Consider the following 20,832-nt stretch of genomic DNA (forward strand, 5'->3'; position numbering starts at 1 on the left):
TATATTGCAATCACTCAGCAGTTCTACAGTATTCTCATTTATAGACATTCATCAAGACTTCTTTTAATAAGCAATTAAACAGAGTGATCATTTTAAAATCATATTTATAACTCTGCATCAAGGTCTTGAATATTTTATAGTTATTATAATAAGATTAGTAATCTTGTCTGAGTTCTTTCAACAGTGTATGAAGAGAATTCTAGTGAAATTTCTATAGTAATTTGTATTAGTCTATATAAATAATATCATCATCTTCTCTCACTCACTGAATGAATATCTTTATTATATACAGTAAGTCTTCAGAGCTCTTGAGACATCTGAAGTAATAATGTTATTAGTTAAATATCATTTCATATATCTCTTGATGCATTTGCTGAGTCATCATATCAGCTGACTAGATATATCTACTTAAGAAGAGAAAGTAGCTAATATCACTAATTTAATCTTCTCTATAACACTCAGAGAACTAGAAGGAATTATCAGTCTCTTCAATTATTATCATAATTTTATCAGCTTTTATACAGATTAGATAAAAGTATTAGAAACTCTCAAGATTAAGTTACTGTATAATAATTCAAAAACAGGTGAGAAAAGAGTATTATACACAGCTAAGATTAAGTTGATGAGATTTGAGAACTCACTGCAGTTTCATACTCTGCTCACAGAAGTCAGATATTTATTTAACATAGTTAAGTAAGTCTTGATAAACACTATTACTCAGACATATTCTGACTTTAAATATCTCTTTATATTGTATATAAATGTCAGTAAGTAAAGAGATATCAGAGTAGTTCTATATTAAGTTAGAATAAATAACATTGAAAGACCTGTTCTATTTCTCTCTCATTAATTAAGCACAGCTGAAAAGCACTACTGAGTAACTGAATTAAAGTTTTTTGAACTTATATGAGCTCTGTAGAAATTACTGCAGTATTTAGACAGTGAGTTTACAGTTACAGATTAACATACTCAGAGAGCAGAGCTGTCTTCTCAATATTCTGAATTATAAAGCACATTCAAGATCTGAATAAGGTCTTAATTCTCTTCTTCTCTGTCAGCTTCTGCTAATTAATTAGAGAACAGAAGTATTATTAAAAATTATTATCTCTTAATAAATAAAAAACTTATCAGTTTTAACTTCTTTATCTTCTACTTTAATACTCTCTCAATCTTCTTCTACTACTGCTTATTTATAGTAATACTCTTCTTCTCTCTTTCTCTCTTTATCTTGATCTCAAATCATTCTCAGAACTTCTTCTAGTCTTATTACTACTGTATAAGACTCTTCACTATCTTCTTTTTTAATCTTTTATAGATAGTGTTATCTGTATTATTTCTATACTTAGTTCAGTCTAAATCTATCAGAAGTGTTACTTAAAGTTGTTATTATTCTACTCTGTTACAGATAGACTGGCCGCTGGGACCATGAATTTCACGTTTGATTCCATTTGGTCTGGTCCCATACATTTCTTGGCGTGAATCCCGCTGGGACTAGTCATTAAAAAAACATGCAAAGTGACCATATATGAGATCTTAAAATGGAACCATGACTTGAAAAAAATGAGAAAGTGGTCCCATTTGGTCCCATTTAGTCCCATTCTTGGCATAAAGTTACTATTTTTAGACATTTTAAGGTTTTTTTTAGACTATTTTTAATTTTTTAAAAAGTAACGCTTTTTGGTAACACTCAAATGAGATTTAAAGTCATTTAAAGCAATAAAAATAATTTAAATTGAGAAGTGGAAATCATGGTCCCATTTGGAAAATGTGACAAGAGTAGACAGTAAGTCTCACTGGGACAGTATGAGACTACTATTGAATGTTAAAACCATGTAATGGGATCGGTCGAATTGGTAATGAAACTATCAAAAAATCTGGTCCTGGTCCCAGACACGGTCACACGGTCAGTCTAGTTACAGAGTCTTTTCAAGGCATTATAATATATCTTATAATCTATCTTCTCTTACTTAAACACCTTCTTCTTCTCTCTCTTCAATCTGTGATAGTACTCATGTGTCTTGATAATCTGCAGAACCGCAGAATATTTAAAGAGAGATGATATAATTAGTTTCAGTAAGTATTAAAGAGAGATGAAGATAAAAAAGACAGTTAGAAATAATATAATAATAATAATAATAATAATAATAATAATAATAATAATAATAATAATAATAATAATAATAGTAATAATAATAGTAATAATGATAATGATGATAATGATAATAATGATAATAATAATGATAATAATAAAAGAAAGAGTGCATTGAAATATATTACTGACTTATCAAATATAGAGAAACTTAAAGAAAATATTAACAGCTTTCAGAGATGTATGAAAACAGCTACAGTATTGCATAATAACATTATCTTTCATTGAATACATGCACTATTAATATTCTTTATATACAGTTATTATATAATCTATATCAGAGATACATGCAGAAAACAGATCTTTATTACTAGAATAAATAATTATAGTAATTCTCTGTTTTTATATTATAAAGATAAGTTATTCTCATTTCTTTCTTCTCTCTTTTCTCTTCTTCAATTAATCACTAATTTCAAGCTGATATGAAAACTATTAAATCACTCTCAGAAACTCTCAAATTGAAGAGTATAGATTAATTAAATTTTAAATACAGAAGAAATTAAATTATCTTCTATAGATTTAATTATTCACTCTCTCTTTAAATAAAATAGTGATCATGTTCTCTTCTCTCTCTCTCAATCAAATGAAACATAGTCTGTAAAAAGTGAGTATTACATCAGATTATAATAACTAATATGATTTCAGTATACAGAGCTGTATATACATAGTGTATACTTAACTGAGAGACTGTATAAGTTGTAAACTGACAGCAGCATCTCAGAAAGAGCTGTGTAGTATAAGAAAGCTATAACTCTCAGTTACATACACAGAGAATAAATCACTACAGTAAGTATATATACATTGCATGAAAGTAACACTTTTTAATAACACTCAGTCTCTGATATCATGAAAATAGAGTCTCTTCATAAGATTTATTTTTATCAGAAGTTAGAGAATTTTATATTTTTTAAGATTATCTTCACATGTTTTATCTGTGAAATCAATGAGAGAAATCATTGATTTCAGTATTCTACTCTTAATATTATTTAAGTAATAGTAGAGTTCACTCTGATCACACTTTTTAAGTGTATATTTTCTAATTATTCACATTTATATAGATATATACTGATTATTTATTAGATAATATTAAGATAATAATTTATTACAGTTATATTATTCTCACTATGAGAAATATATAATTGATAATAAATATTGCAAAGACTCTGAGAAGTAAGTATTTTAAGAATATTACAGCTCTGCAATCTTGAATTTTTTTTTTCTTTTTCTTTTCTTTTTCTTTTCTTTTTCTTTTTTTTTCATTGTGATTTTTTATTGTTTTTATTTTATTTTTTATTTTTTATTTTATTTTTGTATTTTTGTCATGTCTCTGACTGTGTTAAGACTCTGCTGTGATTCTGCATAGCTTATTACTTCTCTGTGAATAATTTTATTTATTCTGCAGACTGTTTAAACCGGTTCTCAATCACTCTATGATATTATTCAGATATATTATAGAAAGATCTGATTAATAAACATAAGAATCTCACTTCTATATAAGATCAGCAGATTACTCTTTCTTAACAGTGAGATGTCACTGAGATATCACTTCAGCTATTCTCACTTATGAAATGAGAGAAGAGTAGTCACTTATTATCTATATAGAATAGCTAGATGCTGACTTCTTATTAAAGAAGTCAGTAATTCATTTTTCTTCTACTGAAATATATACAAGAGTTACTGCATTTCTCATACAATCTTCTTAGTATACTAAGTACTATATCTGTGATATTCTCATGATAACTCTGTAGTCTACAAGCTTGCTATTCAAGTAAGATAGTCAAGCTCACTTATACAGCTTCTTAAACAACTATCTCTATATAATACTGCTGACTAGTCACTGCTTCAGTTTTATTATATTATAATTCAAATCACTTAATCTGATTACAAGTTTGAATCAGTCAAGCTTTAATAGATTAATATGACCTCACATATCTGTGCTGAGACTGACTTAATCTTATTCTCTAAGAGAAACTTCACATCATTCTCTAGAGTGTGTACATCTCTATCTCAGCAGAAATCTGAGATTTCTGAACTCACTGTATACTTTAATATGAATTCTTCAATTACTCTGCTACTACTGCAGTCTCTACACATCTACATCTATTATAAAGATAGAGAGATTAAGATTGAAGATTCTCTGAATTATAAGAGAAATACATTATCTAAATTTCACAGCTTCATCTATACTCTTGAATGAAAATTTCATCTTAACTTAAGTCAGTTTAATACTCATGAGATATAAGTAATATACACTGTTAACCTTCTTAAAGGCATCTGTATGACTACTTGAGTCATTAAGAAGAGAGAGCTTGAGTGTACTAATACTGTCATAACTTGAGAAGAATTCAAGAACTTTCTACTGAATCAAATTAAAGATTATTACAATTATGACTTCATGACAGTGCAGTGATTCAACTCATTATATTAATAAGATAATAAGAATTCTTTCAATTTCAATGTAAGATTTGAAGAATATTGAGAGAAATTGACTGATAATTTGAATCAATTAAAGACACAGCTTTATCTTGTAAAGCTGACTTATAAGATATGAATAATAATATCACAGTATCAGAGTTCATTAATTAATTACACTGAGCTTGTCAACTTGACTTTCTAAATCTATTTGAATAATCAATACTCTGAGAAAAAGATTAATAAGACTTCTTCTAAGTAATTAATAACAGAATCTAAACAGCACTGTGACAGCTCTAGTGTGAAGAAAGTAAAGAAGAATTTCAAGTATTCTAATTCTTCACTCACTATAAAGAAATATTAAAAAAGATTTGATAAAGATCTCTGTTTTAACTGCAGAGCAGATAATCACTATGCTAGTAATTATAAGAAGTTAAAGAAGAGAAGAAACTGAGAAGATACTTTCTCAAAGTTAACTCTTCTTCTGACAAATGTATCTGTGAAAGATAAAGAAGAGAAAGAAATAAAGAATTAATAATTCTTACATCTCTGAGTTTATGTTACAATTACAATAAATACTCTGAATAAGAAGATATTAGTGAGATATCTACTCAACTTCAGAGTAAATACTAACTTCATATTCTATTTCTTTTCTTTGATGAAGAATTGAAAGAAGATAGACTTATCAGATCATGTGAAATTTACTGATGAAATAAAATATCATCATTTTAACATAATTTAAGCAAAGTGTGTAATCACAGACTTAGAAGAAATCTTTAAGAAGAGCAGTCTGCTTCTTCACATAGTTAATATCATAGATGAGAATGTTATTCTAGATCTTTTATAATTGAGAGAAAACAATTCTCTCATTGACTGAGTCACTCAGATGTGATAATACTGTCTGTAACATGGCGGAACTGAAGCAGTGACTAGTCAGCGGCATCACATAGAGATAGTTGTTTGAGAAGTCATATGAGTGAGCTTGACTATCTTGCTTGAATAGCAAGCTCATAGGCTACAGAGTTATTGTGAGGATATCACAGATGTGATACTTAGTATACTAAGAAGATTGTATAAGACACACAGTAACTCTTGTATATATTTCAGTAGAAGAAAAAATGAATCACTGACTTCTTTAATGAGAAGCCAGCATCTAGCTATTCTATATAGATAATGAGTGAATACTCTTCTCTCATTTCATGAGTAAGAATAGCTGAAGTGATATCTCAGCAGTGTCTCACTATCAAGAAAAAGTAATCTGCTGATCTTATATAGAAGTGAGGTTCTTATATTTATTAATCAGATCTTTCTATGATATATCTGAATGATATTATAGAGTGATTGAGAATCAGTTTAAATGAGATGAAATCATCTGTATGAAAGTAATGAGCTGTGTAGAACTGTAGTAAGGTCTTGACACAGTCAGAGATATAACAATATTCTTCTCTTTAAAAGTATAGTTCTGATGCTCTTAAGATTACTGAATTAGAAATTATCTTTGTTATATAGTAATAATTATCAACTGATTAACAGTGTATATACTGTATAAAGAAATAGATGAGTTTTTCTACTGACTGTATAAATCTTTCTTTTCTCATCTTTATTCAAACTGAACATGTAGTAAGTGAGTTCCTTATATATTAATTTGAAATGTGAAAAATGTAGTTAATAAGTGACTTATAGATCTCTCATTATATTTCATTCTATATATAAAATTCTCTGCAAAAGTAATATGTTTTAGAGACAAAGCTAACAGTAGTGATAGAATTTTTTAAAAAGATTCTCTTCTCTGTGAAACATTTTTCTTCTCTTTCTCTCAATTGTAATAGTAAGTGCATGAGAGTATCATTCTTGAAGAATAATAAAGAACTTATTCTGATATTTTTTAGTGAGTAATAAATATCTTTGTGATGTGGCTGTGGCCTCTGTAACTGCTAAGAAAGCCAGGTTGAAGGTGAAGACAGCAGCATCAATGAGCTGCGAGAGCACTGCTCTTATTGCCACATCTTCTTCTTCTTCTGCATCTCTTACAGCTGTGACAGTAGTAGCTGCATCTTGCAGTGAGATGTCATTCCTTCTGCTGGCTGGTTCATCTGTGTTCAGTCTGTTCCCTGCCTCTCTCACTATCATTGTGACACCACCCCTCTCTTCAATTAACACAGTGATATATGACCCTGTGTGATCATTCAGAGAGAATCTCAGAGAGAGCTTGATTTCAGAGACAGCAGCTCTGAGAAGCTCAATCTGTAGTTCTTCTTCTATGGCACATCTGAGCTCTGCTCAGAATGCTGCTGAGTTGAATCTGCAGAGTTCTTCAGTTTCTTCATCTTCTCTCTGTGAGAAGACTTCAGTGCAGTCTCTGATCAGCACTGCTACTTGTCTACACTGTGCTAAGCAGCTGAAGAAGAAGAGGATTTTATACACTTATTTCTTCTCTTACTTCTATTGTTTCTATTATATCTGTAATAATAACTCCTATCTTTCTGTAAGTATTATCTCACAGAAAGATATCATATTGACTCTGATAAGAAGTTCAGATATCTAAGTAGTACAGAGTGAGAATCTCAGAGCTTCAAGTATTAATAGATTCTGTCAAGACTGAGAAGATCTCTCTTACTCATCTGTAAAAGAAGATGAAAGCATGAGTCTCTGAGATGAAAAAACATTTCAGAATGACTGATCTTAAGAAGAAGTCAGTCAGTATCACTGTTGAAAGTGCTATAAAGACTAATCACTAATTAAAGAGAATCTCACTCTAATTGAAGTAGATAACTAAGATGCTTTGTAAATTAATAAATTGATACTTTAAGTATCTCTTATGCTCTTCTATAGCATGCTTCTCTACAGTGCTGCAGTGCTAACTTCTCAGCAGACAAAGATACTGATGTCAGAGACTTCAATAATGAAGAATGAGTTTAATAAAGATGTAATTATTAATAAGTAGACTCTGAGATTCTTCTCTTTTTACTTTTTCAGTGAGCTGCAGTCTTATTAGAATAGCAGCAGTCTGTAAATTGATAATATTAATCTTGTTGATTTCAAATATTCTTTTTCTCTAACTGCTTCAGGAATTTTACACTTGTATAGTCTCATTAAACTTCTAAAAAACCCTTTGAAAGAAAATAGAAGAAGAGTGCTACAGAGCTCATAAGATGCCAGTTCATCACTGTGAGATTATCTCTAAAAAACTCTTTGAGAAAAAATAGAAGAAGAGTGCTACAGAGCTCACAAGATGCTGATTCATCACTGTGAGATTATCTCTAAAAAACTCTTTGAGAAAAAATGAGAAGTCTCAAGCAGTGTTTCTTGCTCAATGTCTCTGATGTGTAATGAAGTAATCTCTACTAGTCATCTTATAGCTTGCAATCTCTTTCTCAGCATTTTTCAAATGCTTAAGCAGTTCTCATGAATTCTCTGACAATGAATAATCTTCTCATTTCACAAGATATTGAAGCTTACTGTAATATATTCACTTGTTCAATATTTTCTTCACAAGATATTCAGTATTACTCTCAATCTCAATATTATTCAGCTGAGACAGCTTCATTCTGAGATATTGCTTATAGAGCTTCAAATAGAAAATGTGAAAAACAGAATGAATTGATTTCAATTCTATGAGTAATTTTAACTTATATATCTGCTTATTCATCACTCTTGTTACTGAGAAAGATTCTAGTCACTACTCACTGAGCTTCTTATATAATCTCATTATCTTAATATTCTTTGCTGAAAGTAGCACTTGATTCTCTATTAAAAACTTCATTAAGAGATGTTTTCAATTATAGTATTTCATCTGCTGCTTCTGAGTGTGATGAATGCTTTTCACTGTCTTCTCATGAATTTTATTCAAAAGTTTTAATCTTACTTTTACTTCTAGTACTGAGAAATACTCTATTCTCTGTATCTGTTTAATATTCTGACTGTCTATCTCTCTCTTTGAAACATTGTTCATGATGTCACTGAGTAATAAAGAATTATATTCATAATAAGCATAGAAAGAAGATACTTTTAAGATTGCATTCTTTACATTATTATATATGAATTCAGTGATTAGAAGATGTTTGAGTCAATCATTCTGATAATATGAATAGAACACTTGAAGATGCTATTCTAGTATCTGATTCTGATGTTCAGTCTGATCATCTGTCTGCAGATGAAATATGATACTGAGAAGACATCTTATCATAAAATGATAGTAAAAAGCTGATCAGTACTTGCTGATGAAGAGGAATTCTTAATCTGTTATCAATGATTTCAGAGCACTGTGATTATGAATAATAATATTTAAAAACAGATCAGTTAATTCAGAGGCTTTAATCTTTTTATAAGTAGAGATATATCTGATCATCTTTATAAAGTAGTTAATAATGACTAAAATTGAGTTATATTCTTTGACTCTTGTTGACTTCAGCAGATCAACTATGAAATTCATTGATAGATTCTGTCATAAGCTCTTTGAAACAGATAGTGATGTCAACTCACTGTATTACTTATACTGTGAGATCTTTATTCTTTAATAGATATTATAAGTCTCAATATACTCTTTAACATCTGTCTGAAGCTTGTCTTAAATATATTTATATTTTAGAAGCTTCTCAGTCTTCTCTAACTCAAAGTGCTCTGTATAGAGATTATTATAATGAATTCTTAATAACTTCTGATGCACTGTTCTGCTACAAGAGATGAAGACTGAATTATTCAGTAGTAGAAGTTTATATTCTTCTAGTTATCAGTGACTTGATTTCTTAGCAGTACTGCTCTGCTCAGAGTCTGTCTCTTTTAAGTTTAAACTAGATTCTTTCTTCTTCAACTTCTGAATTTGAGCTGCAGTAGAGATGTTCATCTTCTATAACTTATTAATGAATTTTAAAAGTAGTTAGATTGAAAGATTGTAGACTGTTTCATTCTTTATTAATTTAATAGTTGTAAGATATAATATAAGAAGCTCATGATCTTCAGTATCAGTTCTCTGCAGAGACTCAGGTTTTCTTCTATCTTCTATACTGAATCATGCAGCTGTCTTATCAGCACTGTTCTCAAGCTTTAGAGAACTTTAATTCTCTGCAGTCAGCTTCTTCTGCAGTGATGATAGAGATTCTTTTATAGAATTCTTCTCTACATCAATAATATTATAATCAGACTGTTTAGACAGTATATTGATAAAGTTAAGCTGATCTGAACAGTATCAGATATAGAAATCATACTCTGAAAGCAGCTCTGCTCACCTGGCTTAATGTTCTGTCAAGCTCTTTATTATCAAGAAGTAATACAGATTTGTATAATCAGTGAGAACTTGTACAGAGTACTTACTACTCTGAAGATAATATTATCAGATTTTAAAGAATTTAATAATTACTAACATTTTCTAATCATAAGTATCATATCTTCTCTGTGTGAGTGATAACTTCTTGAAGAAGAAGATCACTGATCTTTATTCACAGTATCTTATAGACTTTGTGAAAAAGTCTTCTCTCACAGACAATTCATTATCTGTTTTCTCAGAAGTGATTATCTTCTGATTCTTTCAATATTGAAAGATCTTCAGTGTCAACTGTGAAAAGATTTCACAGATCTCATTTCTGAATATATCAGTCTCACACTAACTGAGTAAGTTGAGATTAAAGTGATTCAGTATTGTAATATCTGTAAAAGCTTGTTTCAATTCTGCAAACATCTGTACAGTGTCTTGAATGAGAGTAAACAGTTCTGTTTTTCTATCTTTCACACTTCTCTTTAACAGATCTGTAAGAGAGGCAGTAATCTGTGAATATGTATAGATAAATCATCTGTAGAAATTTATAAATTCTAGAAACATCTGCATCTTATAATACATTCACAGCACTGATCAGTTCTCAATAACAGAGATCTGACTTCTGTTCATTGAAATGTCATTTATCTCAATAATATAATCTAAGAAATCAATCTTCTGCATGTAGAATGAGCATTTTTCAGTATTTGTATAGAGTTAATACTGTCTCAAGCAACTCAATACTTCTTAAACATGAGTATTATATTCTTTCTCTGATTTTGAGAAGACTAGAATGTCATTCAGATATACTATACAGAAGATGTTGACAAGACTCTACAGTATTTCATTTATATAGATCTGAAAGATGACTGAAGTGTTATAAAGATTAAAAGATAAAACAAGATATTCAAAATTACTGTACTTGATATAAAAAGCTGTTTTTCAAATGTCATCTTTATTAATTCTGATCCTATGATAGATATTCTGTATATCAATCTTTGAGAACATCTTTGCTTCAGATAATTGATCAATCATCTCATTAATTAACAGTAATAAATAGTGATTCTTAATTATTATCTTATTGAGGTCTCTGTAGTCTATGCATAGATGTAGTCTATTATTCTTCTTGAGTACAAAGAGTATAGATGTCTCTGTTGAACTCTTTGATAAGTATATTCAGTTCTTTAATTGCACTTCTTTAAGATATTTGCATAGAACATTCAATTTCTTTATAGACAAGTTGTAAAGAGATCTGTATAATACTGTTACACTGTCTTTAAGACAAATCTTATATTATATCTTGATATTAGAAAACTTCACTGCTTCTCTTTCTGAAAAGACATTCTTGTAATCTGTAAAGAGATATTATGTACATCTATCTTTAATAACAGATACTGCTGCTAATCTTGCAGTAAGAGTGATGACTTCTTCATCTATTTTCAAGTCTTAATCACCTGTTATACAGTATATTGACTCTATCTTTTTCTCAAGATTCTTTCAATGAAACTCTTCAGATTTCTCTATTACTGTCTCTTCATCAGTGAGACAGTATCATCACATCTGAGTGACTCAGTCAATGAGAGAATTGTTTTCTCTCAATCACAGAAGACTCAGAATGATGTTCTCATCTTAGACTGACCGTGTGACCGTGTCTGGGACCAGGACCAGATTTTTTGATAGTCTCATTACCAATTCGACTGATCCCATTACACGGTTTTAACATTAGATAGTAGTCTCATACTGTCTCAGTGAGACTTACTGTCTACTCTTGTCACATTTTCCAAATGAGACCATGATTTCCACTTCTCAATTTAAATTATTTTTATTGCTTTAAATGACTTTAAATCTCATTTGAGCGTTATCAAAAAGTGTTACTTTTTAAAAAATTAAAAATAGTCTAAAAAAAACCTTAAAATGTCTAAAAATAGTAACTTTATGCTAAGAATGAGACTAAATGAGACCAAATGAAATCACTTTCTCATTTTTTTCAAGTCATGGTTCCATTTTAAGATCTGATATATAGTCACTTTACATGTTTTTTTGATAGCCAGTCCCAGTGGGATTCACGCCAAGAAATGTATGAGATCAGACCAAATGGGACCAAATGTGAAATTCATGGTCCCGGCGGCCAGTCTACCTCATCTATGATATTAACTGTGTGAAGAAGTAGACTGCTTTTCTTGAAGATTTCTTCTGAGTCTGTGATCACATACTTCACTTAGATTATATTAAAATAGTAACATTTTATTTCATCAGTAAATTTCATATGATCTGACAGATCTATCTTCTTTCAACTCTTTATTAAAGAAAAGAAATAGAATATGAAGTTAATATCTACTCTGAAGTTAAATAGACATCTCACTGATATCTTCTCATTCAGAGTATGCATTGTAATTGTAACATAAACTCAGAGATATGAGAATTATCAATTCTTCATTTCTTTCTCTTCTTTATCTTCTGCAGATATGTTTGTTAGAAGAGAAGTTAATTTTAAGAAGATATCTTCTCAGTTTCTTTTCTTCTTCAGTTTCTTATAATTACTGATATAGTAATCATCAGCTCTGCAGTTGAAATAGAGATTTTTATCAAATCTTTTTTAATATTTCTTTACAGTTAGTGAAGAATTAGAATACTTGAAATTCTTCTTTACTTTCTCTGCACTGAAGCTGTTATAATGTTATTTAGATCTCATCATTGATTGCTTAGAAGAAGTCTTATTAATCTTTTTCTTGAAAAATTGATTATTTAAATAGATCTGAGAAGCCAGGTTGACAAGCTCAGTGTGATTGATTAATGAACTCTGATATTGTGATATCATTATTCACATCTTATGAGTCAGCTTCATAAGATAAAGCTGTGTTTTTAATTGATTCAAATCATCAGCTAATTTCTCTCAATATTCTTCAAATCTTACATTGAAATCAGAAGAATTCTCATCATCTCATTAATATAATAAGTTAAATCACTGTACTGCTGTGAAGCTGTGATTGCAGTGATCTTTAATTTAATTCAGTAGAAAGTTCTTGAATTCTTCTTAAGTTATAATAGTATTGATACACTTAAGCTTTCTCTTCTTAATAACTTAAGTAGTTGCAGAGATATCTTTCAAGGAGATTAACAGTGTATATTACTCATATCTTATGAGTATTATACTGGCTTGAGTTAAGGTGAAATTTCTGTTCAAGAGTACAGATAAAGCTGTGGAATTCAGATAAGATATTTCTCTTATATCTCAGAGAATCTCTGATCTTAATCTCTCTATCTTCATAATAGATGTAGATGTGTAGAGACTGTGATGATAATAGAGCAGTTGAAGAGCTCATGTCAAAATATGCAACAGGTTCAGAAATCTCAGATTTCTGCTGAGATAGAGATGTACACACTCTAGGAAATGATGTAGTATTTTTCTCAGAGAGTGAGATTGAGTCAGTCTCAGTGCAGATATATGAGGTTATATCAGTCTGTTAGAGCTTGACTGATTTAAACTTATAATCAGATTAAGTGATTCAAATTGTAATATAACAGAACTGAAGTGATGATTAGTCAGCAGTGTTATATAGAGATAGTTATTTAAGAAGCTGTATAAGTGAGCTTAACTATCTTACTTGAATAGTGAGCTCATAGACTACAGAATTATTGTGAGAATATCACAGATGTAATACTTAGTATACTAAGAAGATTGTATAAGATATGCAGTAACTCTTGTATATATTTCAGTAGAAGAAAAAACAAATTACTGACTTCTTTGATGAGAAGTCAGTATCTAGCTATTCTATATAGATAATGAATGAATACTCTTCTCTTATTTCATGAGTGAGAATAGTCAGAGTAATACCTCAGCAATGCCTCACTGTCAAGAAAAAGTAATCTGCTGACCTTGTATAGAAGTGAGGTTCTCATATTCATCAATCAGATCTTTCTATGATATATCTGAATGATGTCATAGAGTGGTTGGAAACTGATTCAGATGAGATGAAATCATCCGCATGAAAGCGATGAGCCGTGTGGAACCGCAGCGGGGCCTTGGCGCGGCCAGAGGCGTGACACTGTCTCACTAATGAAGAGACAGTAATAGAGAAACTTGAAGAGTTTCATTGAAAGAATCTTGAGAAAAAGATAGAGTTAATATACTATATAGCAGATGACTGAGACTTGAAAATAGATGAAGAAGTTAATATCTCTACTGCAAGACTAGCAGTAGTATTTATTATTGAAGATGAATGTATACAACATCTCTTTACAGATTATAAGAATGTCTTTTCAGAAAAGAAAGTAGTGAAGTTTTCTGATATTAAGATATAATATAAGATTTGTCTTGAAGACAGTGTAATAACACTGTATAGATTTCTTTACAACTTGTCTGTAAAGAAATTGAATATTCTGTGCAAATATCTTAAGAAAGTGCAATTAAAGAACTGAATATACTTATCAAAGAGTTTAGCAGAAGCATCTATACTCTTTATACTTAAGATGAATAATAGACTATGTCTATGTATAGACTATAGAGGTCTCAATAAAATGATAATTAAGAATTGCTATTTATTACTGTTAATTAATGAGATAATCAATTGATTATCTGAAGTAAGAGTGTTCTCAAAGATTAATATACAGAATGTCTATTATACAATCAGAGTTAATAAAGATAATATTTAAAAAACAGTTTTTCATACTAAGTATGATAATTTTAAATATCTTGTTTTATCTTTTAATCTCTGTAACACTTCAGTTATCTTTCAGATCTATATAAATAAGATACTACAGAGTCTTGTTAATGTCTTCTGTATAGTATACTTGAACAACATTCTAATCTTCTCAAAAATGAAGAAAGAATATAATACTCATGTTTAAGAAGTGTTGAGTCACTTGAGATAGTATTAACTCTATATAAACACTGAAAAATACTCATTCTACATGCAGAAGATTGATTTCTTAGATTATTTTATTAAGATGAACAGCATTTCAATGAATAGAAGTCAGGTCTCTGTTATTAAGAACTGATCAGTACTGTAAATATATCATGAGATGCAGATATTTCTAGAATTTATGAATTTCTACAGATGATTTATCTATACATATTCACAGATTACTGTTCTTCTTACAGATCTGTTAAAGAGAAGTGTGAAAGACAGAAAAATAGAACTATTTACTCTTACTCAAGACACTGTGTAGATATTTGTAGAATTGAAACAAGCTTTTACAGATATTACAATACTGAATTACTTTAATCTCAACTTACTCAGTCAGTGTGAGACTGATATATCTGAGAGTGAAGTCTATGAAATCTTTTCACAGTTGACACTGAAGATCTTTCAATGTTGAAAGAATCAGAGAATAATAACTTCTGAGAATATAGATAATAAAATGTCTGTGAGAGAAGACTTTTTTACAGAGTCTATAAGATACTGTAAATAAAGATCAGTGATCTTCTTCTTCAAGAAGTTATCACTTACACAGAGAAGATATAATACTCATAATTAAGAAATATTAGTAATTATTGAATTCTTTAAGATCTGATAATATTATCTTCAGAATAGTAAGTACTCAGTACAAGTTCTTACTGATTATATAAATCTGCATTACTTCTTAATAATAAAGAGCTTAATAGAATATCAAGTCAGATAAGTGAAGCTGCTTTCAGAGTATGATTTTTATATTCAATATTATTCAGATTAGCTTAATCTCACTGATATATTATCTAGACAGTTTAATTATAATATTATTAATATGAAGAAGAATTCTATAAAAGAATCTCTGTCATCACTGTAGAAGAAGCTAACTGCAGAAAGTTAAGATTCTCTAAAGCTTAGAAACAGTACTGATAAGACAACTGTATAACTCAGTATAAAAGATGAAAGAAAATCTAGATCTCTGCAGAGAACTGATACTAAAGATTATAAGCTTCTTATATTATATTTTATTATCATTGAATTGATAAAGAATGAAACAGTCTACAATCTTTTAACTTAACTACTTCTGAAATTTATTAATAAGTTACAGAAGAAGAATATCTCTACTACAGCTTAAATTCAGAAGTTAAAGAAGAAAGAATTCAGTTTAAACTTAAAAGAGACAGACTCTGAGCAGAGCAGTGTTACTAAGAAATCAAGTCACTGATAACTAGAAGAATATAAACTTCTACTACTGAATAATTCAGTCTTTATCTCTTATAGCAGAGTGATGTATCAGAAGTTATTGAGAATTCATTATAATAATTCTCATACAGAGTGCTTTGAGTTAGAGAAGACTGAGAAGCTTCTAAAATATAAATATATTTAAAATAAGCTTTGAGCAGATATCAAAGAGTATATTAAGACTTATAATATCTGTTAAAGAATAAAGATCTTATAGTATAAGTAATACAGTAAATTAGTATCACTGTCTATTTTAAAGAGTTTATAACAGAATTTATCAATGAATTTCATAGTTAATCTGCTGAAGTTAACAAGAGTCAAAGAATATAACTTAATTTTAATTATTATTAATTACTATACAAAGATAATTAAATATATTTCTACTTATAAAAAGGTTAAAGCCTCTGAATTGACTGACCTGTTTTTAAATATCATTATTTATAATCATGATGCTTTAAAATTATTGATAACAGATTAAGAATCTCTCTTCATTAGTAAATACTGATCAGCTTTTTACTATTATCTTATAATAAGACATCTTCTCAGTATTATATTTCATTCAGAGACAGATAATCAGACTGAATATCAGAATCAGATATTAGAATAGTATCTTTAAGTATTCTATTTATATTATCAGAATGATTAACTCAAACATCTTCTAATTACTGAATTCATATATAATAATGTAAAGACTATAATCTTAAAAGTATCTTCTTTCTATACTTATTATGAATATAATTCTTTATTACTCAGTGACATCACAGATAATATTTCAAAAGAAGAGATAGATAGTCAGAATATTAAATAAATACAGAGAATAGAGTACTTCTCAGTATCAGAAGTAAAAGTGAGATTGAAACTTTTAAATAAAATTTATAAGAAGATGATAAAAAGCATTCACTATACTCAGAAGTAGTAGATAGAATACTATAATTGAAAATATCTTTCAATAAAGTTCTTGATAGAGAATCAAGTACTACTTTTAATAAAGAATATCAAGATAATAAGACTGTATAAAAAGCTCAGTGAGTGATAACTAGAATCTTTTCTAATAATAAAAGTGATAAGTAAGTAAATATATAAGTTAAAATTACTCTCAGAATTGAAATCAATTCATTCTATTTTTCATATTTTCTATTTAAAGCTCTATAAGCAATACTTCAGAGCAGAGCTGTCTCAGTCAGATAATATTAAAATTAAGAGTGATACTGAATATCTTATGAAGAAAATATTAAATAAGTAAACATATTACAGTAAGCTTTAATATCTTATAAAATAAGAAGATTATTTATTATCAGAGAATTCATGAAAACTACTTGAGCATTTGAAAAATACTGAGAAAGAGATTATAAGCTATGAGATAGCTAGTAGAGATTACTCTATTATATATCAGAGACATTAAGTAAGAAATACTGCTTAAAACTTCTCATTTTTTCTTAAAGAGTTTTTTTAGAGATAATCTCACAGTAATGAGCTGATATCTTGTAAACTCTGTAGCACTCTTCTTCTATTTTCTCTCAAAGAGTTTTTAGAAGTTTAATAAGACTACACAAGTATAAAATTCTTAAAGTAATTAGAGAAAAGAGATATTTGAAATTAATAAAAGATTAATATTATTAACTCACAGATCACTGCTATTCTAATAAGACTGCAGTCTGCTGAAAAAGTAAAAAGAGAGATTCAACTCTACTCATTAATAATTATACTTTTATCAAACTTATTCTTCATCATTGAAGTCTTCAGCACTGATATCTTTATCTATTAAGAAGTTAGCACTGCAGTACTACAGAGAAGTATGCTGTAGAAGAGTATAAGAGATACTTAAAGTATTAATTTATTAATTTATAAAGTATTTCAGTTATCTGCTTTAATTGAAGTAAGATTCTCTTCAGTCAGTAATTAATCTCTGTAACACTTTTAATAGCAGTACTGACTAATCTCTTCTTAAAATTAGTTATTCTGAGATATTTTTTTATCTTGAAGATTCACACTTTCATCTTCTTTTACAGATAAGTAAGAGAGATCTTCTTAGTCTTAATAGAATCTATTAACACTTAAAGCTCTGAGACTCTCACTCTGTACTGCTTGAGTATCTGAGCTTCTTATCAGAGTTGATATAACATCTTTCTATGAGATAATATTTATAGAGAGACAGGAGTTATTGTTACAGATATAACAGAAATAACAGAAGTGAGAGAAGAGACAGATATATAAGATTTCTTCTTTCTTCAGTTACTCAACACAGTGCAGATAAGTGATAGCACTAATTAGAGACTATATTAGAGTCTTCTCACAGAGAGAAGATAAAGAAACTGCAGAACTCTGTGAACTTAATTCAGCAGTATTTTGAGCAGAGCTTGAATGTATTATAGAAGAGAAACTACAGATTGAGCTTTTTAAAGTTACTATCTCTGAAATCAAGCTCTCTCTGAGCTTCTCTTCAAATGATTATACAGAGTTATACATTATTATATTAACTGAAGAGAGAGATAGTATCACAACAGTACTGAGAGAGGCAGAGAATGAACTGAGTACAGATAAGTTAACTGATAGAAGAGATGATATCTCACTACTAGATCATACAGTAATTATCATCATAACTGTAAGAGAAGTAGAAGAAGAAGAAGAAGAAGATGTAATAATATAAGTGATACTTCTGTGATCTGTTAACACTACTGTCTTCATCTTTAATCAAGCTTTCTTAACAGTCATGAAGACTGCAGCTGCACTATAAAGATATTTAATTACTAGAAAGTGTCAGAATAAGTCTCTTATTATCTTTCAAGAATAATATTCTTATACACTCACTATTATAGATGAGAGAGAGAAAGAAAAAATGAGTTATAAAAGAAGAAAATCTTTTCAAAAAATTCTGTTACTACTGTTAACTTTATCTCTAAAATACATTACTTTTACAGAGAATTTTATTCATGAAACAGAATATGATAAGAGATCTGTAAGTCACTTATTAACTACATTTTTCACATTTCAAATTAATATATAAGAAACTCACTTTATCATGTATTTAATTTAAACAGAGATGAGAAAGAAAGATCTATACAGTCAGTAGAAAAACTCATTTATTTCTTCATATTATATGCAGTATATATACTGTTAAATCAGTTAGCAACTATTACTATATAATAAAGATAATTTCTAATCTAATAATCTTAAGAGTATCAGAACTATGCTTTTAAAGAGAAGAATATTATCATATCTCTAACTATGTCAAGATCTTACTGCAGTTTCATATAGCTTATCACTTCTCTATGAATAATTTCATTCATCTTACAGATTATTCAAACTGGTTTTCAATCACTCTATAACATTATTCAGATATATTATAGAAAGATTTAATTAATAAATATAAGAATCTCACTTCTATACAAGATCAGCAGATTACTCTTTCTTAATAGTGAGATATCACTGAGATATCACTTCAGCTATTCTCACTTATAAAATGAAAGAAGAGTATTCACTTATTATCTATATAGAATAGCTAGATACTGGCTTCTTATTAAAGAAGTCAGTGATTCATTTTTCTTCTACTGAAATATATACAAGAGTTACTGTATTTTTTATACAATTTTCTTAGTATACTAAGTACTGTATCTGTGATATTCTCATGATAATTCTGTAGTCTATAAGCTTGTTATTTAAGTAAGATAGTCAAGCTCGCTGCTCACTTATATAACTTTTTAAATAACTATCTCTATATAATACTACTGACTAGTCACTGCTTCAGTTCTGTCACATTATAATTTTATATTTTTTTTATAATTAAAATTATATAAATTATAATCTATATTTAGAAAAGTAATAATATTTAATAATACTCTCTATTAAATTTTCAATAAATGAGTACTATGTTATAATATTATGTAAGTGAGAAATGATTTTATAATCTCATTTAATATTATTCTCAATAATGAGATCAGAATAAAAATGTAACTAAGAATTTAAATATATTCTTTATCTAAGACTAGATTTTTATTTAAAAAGTGAATCTGAAATCTTTAATATTTGAAATAATATGATTTGAAATTAATATAAAAAACACAAATCATAATCAGAAGTAATACATTTAAATAATATAATAACTATAAAGTTTGATTCTGATCTCAGACACAGTTATATAATCAGTTTAAATATGACTAGATTAACTGCTGAGATTATAAATTTCATATTTAATCTCATTTAATCTGATTTCATACATTGATTGATATGAATCTCACTGAGACTAGTCATTAAAAAAACATGCAAAGTAACTATATATGAGATCTTAAAATGAAATCATGACTTGAAAAAAATAAGAAAGTGATTTCATTTGATCTCATTTAGTCTTATTCTTAGCATAAAGTTACTATTTTTAGATATTTTAAGGTTTTTTTTAGACTATTTTTAATTTTTTAAAAAGTAACACTTTTTGATAATACTCAAATGAGATTTAAAGTCATTTAAAGCAATAAAAATAATTAAAATTAAGAAGTGAAAATTATAATCTCATTTAAAAAATGTGATAAGAGTAGACAGTAAGTCTCACTGAAACAGTATAAAACTACTATCTAATATTAAAACTGTGTAATGAAATCAGTTAAATTAATAATAAAACTATTAAAAAATCTAGTTCTGATCTCAGACATGATTACATAGTTAGTCTAAATATAATAACTATAAAGTTTGATTCTGATCTCAGATATAATTATATAATCAGTCTAGTTATAAGAGAGTAATTTTTTTTCATTTAGTAGCTTAATTCATTATTTAATTATATTCTTCTAACTCTTATTTAATCTCTTATTAACTAATATCTTCATAGTATTCAGATTTCTTTTATTAATACATACTTAGAGATATTAATAGAGAATATTAAATTCTTATAAAAAAGATAA

This window comes from Blastomyces gilchristii (genome assembly GCF_000003855.2).
Source record: "Blastomyces gilchristii SLH14081 genomic scaffold supercont1.8, whole genome shotgun sequence".
Taxonomy (NCBI): Eukaryota; Fungi; Ascomycota; class Eurotiomycetes; order Onygenales; family Ajellomycetaceae; genus Blastomyces; species Blastomyces gilchristii.